Genomic DNA, 9720 nt, shown 5'->3' with positions numbered 1-9720 from the left:
TTGCTAGGGTAAGCTGGCTGGTTGCTAGGTCTTGCTAGGTGTTGTCAGGGTGTTCAGGTTGATCACTAGGCATTTCAAGGTTTTTGTTGCTGATTGCTAGTCATAGCTAGGGTGTTCTGTTTGGTTGCTAAGCTGTTTTAGCTTGATGTTAGGCATGGCTAGACTATGTTAACGTGTTGATAGGCATTGCTAGAGTAATTTGGCTGGTTGCTAGGTCTTGCTAGGTGATGTCAGGGTGTTCAGGTTGATCACTAGGCATTTCTAGGGTTTTGTTGCTGATTGCTAGTCATAGCTAGGGTGTTCTGTTTGGTTGCTAGGCTGTTTAAGCTTGTTGCTTGGTTTTGCTAAGCTATGTTAGCATGTTGACAGGCATTGCTAGAGTAATTTGGCTGGTTGCTAGGTCTTGCTAGGTGTTGTCAGGGTGTTCAGGCTGGTCACTAGGCATTTCTAGGGTTTTGTTGCTGATTGCTAGTCATAGCTAGGGTGTTCTGTTTGGTTGCTAGGCTGTTTTAGCTTGTTGCTTGGTTTTGCTAAGCTATGTTAGCATGTTGACAGGCATTGCTAGAGTAATTTGGCTGGTTGCTAGGTCATGCTAGGTGTTGTCAGGGTGTTCAGGCTGGTCACTAGGCATTTCAAGGGTTTTGTTGCTGATTGCTAGCCATAGCTAGGGTGTTCTGTTTGGTTGCAAGGCTGTTTTAGCTTGTTGATGGGTTTTCTAGGCAATGTTAGCATGTTGATAGGCATTGCTAGGGTAAGCTGGCTGGTTGCTAGGTCTTGCTAGGTGTTGTCAGGGTGTTCAGGTTGATCACTAGGCATTTCTAGGGTTTTGTTGCTGATTGCTAGTCACAGCTAGGGTGTTCTGTTTGGTTGCTAGGCTGTTTTAGCTTGTTGCTGGGTTTTCTAGGCAATGTTAGCATGTTGATAGGCATTGGTAGGGTAAGCTGGCTGGTTGCTATGTCTTGCTAGGTGTTGTCAGGGTGTTCAGGTTGATCACTAGGCATTTCTAGGGTTTTGTTGCTGATTGCTAGTCATAGCTAGGGTGTTCTGTTTGGTTGCTAGGCTGTTTTAGCTTGTTGATGGGTTTTCTAGGCAATGTTAGCATGTTGATAGGCATTGCTAGAGTAATTTGGCTGGTTGCTAGGTCTTGCTAGGTGTTGTCAGGGTGTTCAGGCTGGTCACTAGGCATTTCAAGGGTTTTGTTGCTGATTGCTAGCCATAGCTAGGGTGTTCTGTTTGGTTGCTAGGCTGTTTTAGCTTGTTGCTGGGTTTTCTAGGCAATGTTAGCATTTTGATAGGCATTGGTAGGGTAAGCTGGCTGGTTGCTAGGTCTTGCAAGGTGTTGTCAGGGTGTTCAGGTTGACCACTAGGCATTTCTAGGGTTTTGTTGCTGATTGCTAGTCATAGCTAGGGTGTTCTGTTTGGTTGCTTGGCTGTTTTAGCTTGTTGCTTGGTTTTGCTAAGCTATGTTAGCGTGTTGATAGGTATTGCTAGAGTAATTTGGCTGGTTGCTAGGTCTTGCTAGGTGTTGTCAGGGTGTTCAGGCTGGTCACTAGGCATTTCAAGGGTTTTGTTGCTGATTGCTAGCCATAGCTAGGGTGTTCTGTTTGCTAGGTCTTGCTAGGTGTTGTCAGGGTGTTCAGGTTGATCACTAGGCATTTCTAGGGTTTTGTTGCTGATTGCTAGTCATAGCTAGGGTGTTCTGTTTTGTTGCTAGGCTGTTTTAGCTTGTCGCTGGGTTTTCTAGGCAATGTTAGCATGTTGATAGGCATTGGTAGGGTAAGCTGGCTGGTTGCTAGGTCTTGCTAGGTGTTGTCAGGGTGTTCAGGCTGGTCACTAGGCATTTCTAGGGTTTTGTTGCTGATTGCTAGTCATAGCTAGGGTGTTCTGTATGGTTGCTAGGCTGTTTTAGCTTGTTGCTTGGTTTTGCTAGGCTATGTTAGCATGTTGATAGGCATTGCTAGAGTAATTTGGCTGGTTGCTAGGTCTTGCTAGGTGTTGTCAGGGTGTTCAGGCTGGTCACTAGGCATTTCAAGGGTTTTGTTGCTGATTGCTAGCCATAGCTAGGGTGTTCTGTTTGGTTGCTAGGCTTTTTTAGCTTGTTGCTGGGTTTTGCTAGGCAATGTTAGCATGTTGATAGGCATTGCTAGAGTAATTTGGCTGGTTGCTAGGTCTTGCTAGGTGTTGTCAGGGTGTTCAGGCTGGTCACTAGTCATTTCAAGGGTTTTGTTGCTGATTGCTAGCCATAGCTAGGGTGTTCTGTTTGGTTGCTAGGCTGTTTTAGCTTGTTGATGGGTTTTCTAGGCAATGTTAGCATGTTGATAGGCATTGCTAGGGTAAGCTGGCTGGTTGCTAGGTCTTGCTAGGTGTTGTCAGGGTGTTCAGGTTGATCACTAGGCATTTCTAGGGTTTTGTTGCTGATTGCTAGTCATAGCTAGGGTGTTCTGTTTGGTTGCTAGGCTGTTTTAGCTTGTTGCTTGGTTTTGCTAAGCTATGTTAGCATGTTGATAGGCATTGCTAGAGTAATTTGGCTGGTTGCTAGGTCTTGCTAGGTGTTGTCAGGGTGTTCAGGCTGGTCACTAGGCATTTCAAGGGTTTTGTTGCTGATTGCTAGCCATAGCTAGGGTGTTCTGTTTGGTTGCTAGGCTGTTTTAGCTTGTTGATGGGTTTTCTAGGCAATGTTAGCATGTTGATAGGCATTGCTAGGGTAAGCTGGCTGGTTGCTAGGTCTTGCTAGGTGTTGTCAGGGTGTTCAGGTTGATCACTAGGCATTTCAAGGTTTTTGTTGCTGATTGCTAGTCATAGCAAGGGTGTTCTGTTTGGTTGCTAGGCTGTTTTAGCTTGTTGCTGGGTTTTCTAGGCAATGTTAGCATGTTGACAGGCATTGCTAGAGTAATTTGGCTGGTTGCTAGGTCTTGCTAGGTGTTGTCAGGGTGTTCAGGCTGGTCACTAGGCATTTCAAGGGTTTTGTTGCTGATTGCTAGTCATAGCTAGGGTGTTCTGTTTGGTTGCTAAGCTGTTTTAGCTTGATGTTAGGCATGGCTAGACTATGTTAACGTGTTGATAGGCATTGCTAGAGTAATTTGGCTGGTTGCTAGGTCTTGCTAGGTGATGTCAGGGTGTTCAGGTTGATCACTAGGCATTTCTAGGGTTTTGTTGCTGATTGCTAGTCATAGCTAGGGTGTTCTGTTTGGTTGCTAGGCTGTTTAAGCTTGTTGCTTGGTTTTGCTAAGCTATGTTAGCATGTTGACAGGCATTGCTAGAGTAATTTGGCTGGTTGCTAGGTCTTGCTAGGTGTTGTCAGGGTGTTCAGGCTGGTCACTAGGCATTTCTAGGGTTTTGTTGCTGATTGCTAGTCATAGCTAGGGTGTTCTGTTTGGTTGCTAGGCTGTTTTAGCTTGTTGCTTGGTTTTGCTAAGCTATGTTAGCATGTTGACAGGCATTGCTAGAGTAATTTGGCTGGTTGCTAGGTCATGCTAGGTGTTGTCAGGGTGTTCAGGCTGGTCACTAGGCATTTCAAGGGTTTTGTTGCTGATTGCTAGCCATAGCTAGGGTGTTCTGTTTGGTTGCAAGGCTGTTTTAGCTTGTTGATGGGTTTTCTAGGCAATGTTAGCATGTTGATAGGCATTGCTAGGGTAAGCTGGCTGGTTGCTAGGTCTTGCTAGGTGTTGTCAGGGTGTTCAGGTTGATCACTAGGCATTTCTAGGGTTTTGTTGCTGATTGCTAGTCACAGCTAGGGTGTTCTGTTTGGTTGCTAGGCTGTTTTAGCTTGTTGCTGGGTTTTCTAGGCAATGTTAGCATGTTGATAGGCATTGGTAGGGTAAGCTGGCTGGTTGCTATGTCTTGCTAGGTGTTGTCAGGGTGTTCAGGTTGATCACTAGGCATTTCTAGGGTTTTGTTGCTGATTGCTAGTCATAGCTAGGGTGTTCTGTTTGGTTGCTAGGCTGTTTTAGCTTGTTGATGGGTTTTCTAGGCAATGTTAGCATGTTGATAGGCATTGCTAGAGTAATTTGGCTGGTTGCTAGGTCTTGCTAGGTGTTGTCAGGGTGTTCAGGCTGGTCACTAGGCATTTCAAGGGTTTTGTTGCTGATTGCTAGCCATAGCTAGGGTGTTCTGTTTGGTTGCTAGGCTGTTTTAGCTTGTTGCTGGGTTTTCTAGGCAATGTTAGCATGTTGATAGGCATTGGTAGGGTAAGCTGGCTGGTTGCTAGGTCTTGCAAGGTGTTGTCAGGGTGTTCAGGTTGACCACTAGGCATTTCTAGGGTTTTGTTGCTGATTGCTAGTCATAGCTAGGGTGTTCTGTTTGGTTGCTTGGCTGTTTTAGCTTGTTGCTTGGTTTTGCTAAGCTATGTTAGCGTGTTGATAGGTATTGCTAGAGTAATTTGGCTGGTTGCTAGGTCTTGCTAGGTGTTGTCAGGGTGTTCAGGCTGGTCACTAGGCATTTCAAGGGTTTTGTTGCTGATTGCTAGCCATAGCTAGGGTGTTCTGTTTGCTAGGTCTTGCTAGGTGTTGTCAGGGTGTTCAGGTTGATCACTAGGCATTTCTAGGGTTTTGTTGCTGATTGCTAGTCATAGCTAGGGTGTTCTGTTTTGTTGCTAGGCTGTTTTAGCTTGTCGCTGGGTTTTCTAGGCAATGTTAGCATGTTGATAGGCATTGGTAGGGTAAGCTGGCTGGTTGCTAGGTCTTGCTAGGTGTTGTCAGGGTGTTCAGGCTGGTCACTAGGCATTTCTAGGGTTTTGTTGCTGATTGCTAGTCATAGCTAGGGTGTTCTGTATGGTTGCTAGGCTGTTTTAGCTTGTTGCTTGGTTTTGCTAGGCTATGTTAGCATGTTGATAGGCATTGCTAGAGTAATTTGGCTGGTTGCTAGGTCTTGCTAGGTGTTGTCAGGGTGTTCAGGCTGGTCACTAGGCATTTCAAGGGTTTTGTTGCTGATTGCTAGCCATAGCTAGGGTGTTCTGTTTGGTTGCTAGGCTGTTTTAGCTTGTTGCTGGGTTTTCTAGGCAATGTTAGCATGTTGATAGGCTTTGCTAGAGTAATTTGGCTGGTTGCTAGGTCTTGCTAGGTGTTGTCAGGGTGTTCAGGTTGATCACTAGGCATTTCTAGGGTTTTGTTGCTGATTGCTAGTCATAGCTAGGGTGTTCTGTTTGGTTGCTAGGCTGTTTTAGCTTATTGCTTGGTTTTGCTAAGCTATGTTAGCATGATGATAGGCATTGCTAGAGTAATTTGGCTGGTTGCTAGGTCTTGCTAGGTGTTGTCAGGGTGTTCAGGCTGGTCACTAGGCATTTCAAGGGTTTTGTTGCTGATTGCTAGCCATAGCTAGGGTGTTCTGTATGTTTGCTAGGCTGTTTTAGCTTGTTGCTTGGTTTTGCTAGGCTATGTTAGCATGTTGATAGGCATTGTTAGAGTAATTTGGCTGGTTGCTAGGTCTTGCTAGGTGTTGTCAGGGTGTTCAGGCTGGTCACTAGGCATTTCAAGGGTTTTGTTGCTGATTGCTAGCCATAGCTAGGGTGTTCTGTTTGGTTGCTAGGCTGTTTTAGCTTGTTGCTGGGTTTTCTAGGCAATGTTAGCATGTTGATAGGCATTGCTAGGGTAAGCTGGCTGGTTGCTAGGTCTTGCTAGGTGTTGTCAGGTTGTTCAGGTTGATCACTAGGCATTTCTAGGGTTTTGTTGCTGATTGCTAGTCATAGCTAGGGTGTTCTGTTTGGTTGCTAGGCTGTTTTAGCTTGTTGCTGGGTTTTCTAGGCAATGTTAGCATGTTGATAGGCATTGGTAGGGTAAGCTGGCTGGTTGCTAGGTCTTGCTAGGTGTTGTCAGGGTGTTCAGGCTGGTCACTAGGCATTTCTAGGGTTTTGTTGCTGATTGCTAGTCATAGCTAGGGTGTTCTTTTTGGTTGCTAGGCTGTTTTAGCTTGTTGCTTGGTTTTGCTAGGCTATGTTAGCATGTTGATAGGCATTGCTAGAGTAATTTGGCTGGTTGCTAGGTCTTGCTAGGTGTTGTCAGGGTGTTCAGGCTGGTCACTAGGCATTTCAAGGGTTTTGTTGCTGATTGCTAGCCATAGCTAGGGTGTTCTGTTTGGTTGCTAGGCTGTTTTAGCTTGTTGCTGGGTTTTCTAGGCAATGTTAGCATGTTGATAGGCATTGCTAGGGTAAGCTGGCTGGTTGCTAGGTCTTGCTAGGTGTTGTCAGGGTGTTCAGGTTGATCACTAGGCATTTCTAGGGTTTTGTTGCTGATTGCTAGTCATAGCTAGGGTGTTCTGTTTGGTTGCTAGGCTGTTTTAGCTTGTTGCTGGGTTTTCTAGGTAATGTTATCATGTTGATAGGCATTGGTAGGGTAAGCTGGCTGGTTGCTAGGTCTTGCTAGGTGTTGTCAGGGTGTTCAGGCTGGTCACTAGGCATTTCTAGGGTTTTGTTGCTGATTGCTAGTCATAGCTAGGGTGTTCTGTTTGGTTGCTAGGCTGTTTTAGCTTGTTTCTTGGTTTTGCTAAGCTATGTTAGCATGTTGATAGGCATTGCTAGAGTAATTTGGCTGGTTGCTAGGTCTTGCTAGGTGTTGTCAGGGTGTTCAGGCTGGTCACTAGGCATTTCAAGGGTTTTGTTGCTGATTGCTAGCCATAGCTAGGGTGTTCTGTTTGGTTGCTAGGCTGTTTTAGCTTGTTGCTGGGTTTTGCTAGGCAATGTTAGCATGTTGATAATCATTGCTAGGGTAATCTGGCTGGTTGCTAGGTCTTGCTAGGTGTTGTCAGGGTGTTCAGGCTGGTCACTAGGCATTTCTAGGGTTTTGTTGCTGATTGCTAGTCATAGCTAGGGTGTTCTGTATGGTTGCTAGGCTGTTTTAGCTTGTTGCTTGGTTTTGCTAGGCTATGTTAGCATGTTGATAGGCATTGCTAGAGTAATTTGGCTGGTTGCTAGGTCTTGCTAGGTGTTGTCAGGGTGTTTAGGCAGGTCACTAGGCATTTCAAGGGTTTTGTTGCTGATTGCTAGCCATAGCTAGGGTGTTCTGTTTGGTTGCTAGGCTGTTTTAGCTTGTTGATGGGTTTTCTAGGCAATGTTAGCATGTTGATAGGCATTGCTAGGTTAAGCTGGCTGGTTGCTAGTTCTTGCTAGGTGTTGTCAGGGTGTTCAGGTTGATCACTAGGCATTTCTAGGGTTTTGTTGCTGATTGCTAGTCATACCTAGGGTGTTCTGTTTGGTTGCTAGGCTGTTTTAGCTTGTTGCTTGGTTTTGCTAAGCTATGTTAGCATGTTGATAGGCATTGCTAGAGTAATTTGGCTGGTTGCTAGGTCTTGCTAGGTGTTGTCAGGGTGTTCAGGCTGGTCACTAGGCATTTCAAGGGTTTTGTTGCTGATTGCTAGCCATAGCTAGGGTGTTCTGTTTGGTTGCTAGGCTGTTTTAGCTTGTTGATGGGTTTTCTAGGCAATGTTAGCATGTTGATAGGCATTGCTAGGGTAAGCTGGCTGGTTGCTAGGTCTTGCTAGGTGTTGTCAGGGTGTTCAGGTTGATCACTAGGCATTTCTAGGGTTTTGTTGCTGATTGCTAGTCATAGCTAGGGTGTTCTGTTTGGTTGCTAGGCTGTTTTAGCTTGTTGCTGGGTTTTCTAGGCAATGTTAGCATGTTGACAGGCATTGCTAGAGTAATTTGGCTGGTTGCTAGGTCTTGCTAGGTGTTGTCAGGGTGTTCAGGCTGGTCACTAGGCATTTCAAGGGTTTTGTTGCTGATTGCTAGTCATAGCTAGGGTGTTCTGTTTGGTTGCTAAGCTGTTTTAGCTTGATGTTAGGCATGTCTAGACTATGTTAACGTGTTGATAGGCATTGCTAGAGTAATTTGGCTGGTTGCTAGGTCTTGCTAGGTGATGTCAGGGTGTTCAGGTTGATCACTAGGCATTTCTAGGGTTTTGTTGCTGATTGCTAGTCATAGCTAGGGTGTTCTGTTTGGTTGCTAGGCTGTTTTAGCTTGTTGCTGGGTTTTGCTAAGCTATGATAGCATGTTGACAGGCATTGCTAGAGTAATTTGGCTGGTTGCTAGGTCTTGCTAGGTGTTGTCAGGGTGTTCAGGCTGGTCACTAGGCATTTCTAGGGTTTTGTTGCTGATTGCTAGTCATAGCTAGGGTGTTCTGTTTGGTTGCTAGGCTGTTTTAGCTTGTTGCTTGGTTTTGCTAAGCTATGTTAGCATGTTGACAGGCATTGCTAGAGTAATTTGGCTGGTTGCTATGTCTTGCTAGGTGTTGTCAGGGTGTTCAGGCTGGTCACTAGGCATTTCAAGGGTTTTGTTGCTGATTGCTAGCCATAGCTAGGGTGTTCTGTTTGGTTGCTAGGCTGTTTTAGCTTGTTGATGGGTTTTCTAGGCAATGTTAGCATGTTGATAGGCATTGCTAGGGTAAGCTGGCTGGTTGCTAGGTCTTGCTAGGTGTTGTCAGGGTGTTCAGGTTGATCACTAGGCATTTCTAGGGTTTTGTTGCTGATTGCTAGTCACAGCTAGGGTGTTCTGTTTGGTTGCTAGGCTGTTTTAGCTTGTTGCTGGGTTTTCTAGGCAATGTTAGCATGTTGATAGGCATTGGTAGGGTAAGCTGGCTGGTTGCTATGTCTTGCAAGGTGTTGTCAGGGTGTTCAGGTTGATCACTAGGCATTTCTAGGGTTTTGTTGCTGATTGCTAGTCATAGCTAGGGTGTTCTGTTTGGTTGCTAGGCTGTTTTAGCTTGTTGATGGGTTTTCTAGGCAATGTTAGCATGTTGATAGGCATTGCTAGAGTAATTTGGCTGGTTGCTAGGTCTTGCTAGGTGTTGTCAGGGTGTTCAGGCTGGTCACTAGGCATTTCAGGGGTTTTGTTGCTGATTGCTAGCCATAGCTAGGGTGTTCTGTTTGGTTGCTAGGCTGTTTTAGCTTGTTGCTGGGTTTTCTAGGCAATGTTAGCATGTTGATAGGCATTGGTAGGGTAAGCTGGCTGGTTGCTAGGTCTTGCTAGGTGTTGTCAGGGTGTTCAGGTTGATCACTAGGCATTTCTAGGGTTTTGTTGCTGATTGCTAGTCATAGCTAGGGTGTTCTGTTTGGTTGCTAGGCTGTTTTAGCTTGTTGCTGGGTTTTCTAGGCAATGTTAGCATGTTGATAGGCATTGGTAGGTTAAGCTGGCTGGTTGCTAGGTCTTGCTAGGTGTTGTCAGGGTGTTCAGGCTGGTCACTAGGCATTTCTAGGGTTTTGTTGCTGATTGCTAGCCATAGCTAGGGTGTTCTGTTTGGTTGCTAGGCTGTTTTAGCTTGTTGCTGGGTTTTCTAGGCAATGTTAGCATGTTGATAGGCATTGCTAGGGTAAGCTGGCTGGTTGCTAGGTCTTGCTAGGTGTTGTCAGGGTGTTCAGGTTGATCACTAGGCATTTCTAGGGTTTTGTTGCTGATTGCTAGTCATAGCTAGGGTGTTCTGTTTGGTTGCTAGGCTGTTTTAGCTTGTTGCTGGGTTTTCTAGGCAATGTTATCATGTTGATAGGCATTGGTAGGGTAAGCTGGCTGGTTGCTAGGTCTTGCTAGGTGTTGTCAGGGTGTTCAGGCTGGTCACTAGGCATTTCTAGGGTTTTGTTGCTGATTGCTAGTCATAGCTAGGGTGTTCTGTTTGGTTGCTAGGCTGTTTTAGCTTGTTTCTTGGTTTTGCTAAGCTATGTTAGCATGTTGATAGGCATTGCTAGAGTAATTTGGCTGGTTGCTAGGTCTTGCTAGGTGTTGTCAGGGTGTTCAGGCTGGTC

Source organism: Myxocyprinus asiaticus, chromosome 40 (assembly GCF_019703515.2).
Source record: "Myxocyprinus asiaticus isolate MX2 ecotype Aquarium Trade chromosome 40, UBuf_Myxa_2, whole genome shotgun sequence".
In the NCBI taxonomy this organism is placed as follows: Eukaryota; Metazoa; Chordata; class Actinopteri; order Cypriniformes; family Catostomidae; genus Myxocyprinus; species Myxocyprinus asiaticus.
This window is presented reverse-complemented; position numbering follows the sequence as displayed.